Here is a 2,328-nt window from a genome sequence, read left to right on the forward strand (position 1 = left end):
CAAAGAGGACCACACCAAGACACATCATAATTAAAATGCCAAGAGCAAAAGACAAAGAGAGAATCTTAAAAGCAGCAAGAGAAAAAAAGTCAGTTACCTACAAGGGAGTACCCATACGACTGTCAGCTGATTTCTCAACAGAAACTATGCAGGCCAGAAGAGAGTGGCAAGAAATATTCAAAGTGATGAATAGCAAGAACCTACAACCAAGATTACTTTATCCAGCAAAGCTATCATTCAGAATTGAAGGTCAGATAAAGAGCGTCACAGATAAGAAAAAACTAAAGGAGTTCATCACCACCAAACCAGCATTATATGAAATGCTGAAAGGTATTCTTTAAGAAGAGGAAGAAGAAAAAGGTAGATACATTTATGAACAGCAAATACATATCTATCAACAAGTGAATCTAAAATTCAAGTGAATAAAAAATCTGATGATCAGAGTAAACTGGTGAATATAATAGAACCAGGGGCATGGAAACGGAGTGGACTGAAATTCTTGGGGGGAAAGGGGTGTGGGAGTGCAGGAAGAGACTGGAAAAAAATCGTACACCTATGGATGAGGACAGTGGGAGGGGTAAGGGCAGAGGGTGGGGCGGGAACTGGGTGGAGGAGAGTTATGGGGGGAAAAAAAGAGGAACAACTGTAATAATCTGAACAATAAAGATTTAATTTTTTAAAAATGTTATCTGAAAAAAAACAAAAACAGTGGAGCGCAATATTGTAGTGAATATGTCTAGATAGGAAACACTAAAAAAGTTACAGAATTGACAGTATTTAAAACTTTTGGATGTGCATATGACTAAATACCAATTTGTAAAGACATAGTAGAAGCTCAAGAAGAAAAAATTCTGCTAATTTGATAATTGAATTTTTTACTTTGTTCAGCTATGAAATAATATGTATTTAAGGTATAAAGACTAGTAAAATCAGGACCTTTGTACTCACAATACAGTTAAAAAAAGTAAAACATGCATTGCTGTTCAACTCTCACTGAAAAAAATAAAATAAATATATATATATGTTTAAAAGACAACAATACTCAACTAGTGAACACATAAATAAGTAGAACAACAAATCAATGTTTCTCTTCCTCCCTTCCTCTCTAAAATCAATTCAAAAAAATGGAGATAATTAGATCATGTGCCTCTGGGGTGGTGTGGATAAATGAGACAAGGCCTGCAAGGCACAGGGCACTGCATACAGTAGGCACCAATCGTGATGATTATAACCCCCAGTACTGATCCTGAGTGAAATAACTGGGAAACATGAATGGGAGGTGAGAACACAAAGAAGTTGGAGAGGAAGGGCTGTAGCAAAGAGGAGCAGTGGAGTTCAATGTTTCAAAAATGATGAGCCAGAGCATTTGAAATCTTGCTTCCTGGCAACTGTCATCAGTTTGGCTCAAATAAACTCATAAAAAAAAAATCTCACTCTCAAAAAAAGAATGATGATAATGATATTAATAATACTATTTATTAAACGCTGAAACTATGTGCCAGCACTTTGCACACATTAACTTGTTCTCACAACCCTGAGAGGTAAGTACCATCATTATCCCCATTTTACAGGTTAGGAAACTGAAGCAGAGTGGTTTAATTTGTCTCCAGCAGTGGGGATTCAAACGCAGGTCACCTGACTAAAGCTAAGCTACCACTGAACTTGATTAGCTGTGACCTGGTGCCTGCTATAATTGGGTTGTGTACTAAGAACTATGGAAGCTAGCTCACAGCCAATGAGGGCAGGTATCAAAGGAAGGGAGGATGGTGTCTGAGCTGGGTCTTGGTATCTTGGAGATGATATCTGAACTGGGTTGAAGAATTTGCCAGACTTATTAGAGGAGGAAGGGCATCCCAAGGAAGGAAAACAGCATGTGCAAAGGCCCAAAGGCTTGGAAGTGCACCCCCACTGTCCATAGCAGGAATGAGAAATTGCCCAGGATGGCTGGAGCCCACGCGGAAAAAGGCAGCTGTGGGAAGCAAGGGACGGAGGGAGAGGAAGGAATTTGGATTTGATTCTAGAAGCAATGGGGAGCCTTGAAGTCCTTTCCACAGGGGAGTGGCCAGGCCAGATCTCATTTTAGCTAGATCATGCTGATGGCCCTCTGTTGAACGCACTGGAGGGGCCGGAAAGCTGGGGACCAGGCGGAGGCGGGGATCCAGGGTGGAGATGGATGATGAGGTCAGACCCTCCTTCCTGGCTGAGTCCCCACCCTCCCCTGCCATCACCAGTAGACCTAGAAGCGCTCAGAACAGACCGAGTGGAACAGGTCAAGCGGGAATAAGGCTGCCTGGGATGGATGGGCACCCAATCCTCGACTCCCAGCCC

At 41.7% G+C, this 2,328-nt stretch overlaps 1 protein-coding gene across 3 annotated transcripts in view; it reads right to left on the minus strand.

The window, feature by feature from the left end:
• TNNC2 (troponin C type 2 (fast)) overlaps positions 1 to 2,328 on the minus strand; it is a 15,142-nt gene that overhangs the window by 7,111 nt on the left and 5,703 nt on the right. The gene's annotated exons all lie outside the window — the stretch shown is intronic.

The sequence above is a fragment of the Myotis brandtii genome, unplaced genomic scaffold, assembly GCF_000412655.1.
Source record: "Myotis brandtii unplaced genomic scaffold, ASM41265v1 scaffold161, whole genome shotgun sequence".
NCBI lineage: Eukaryota > Metazoa > Chordata > Mammalia > Chiroptera > Vespertilionidae > Myotis > Myotis brandtii.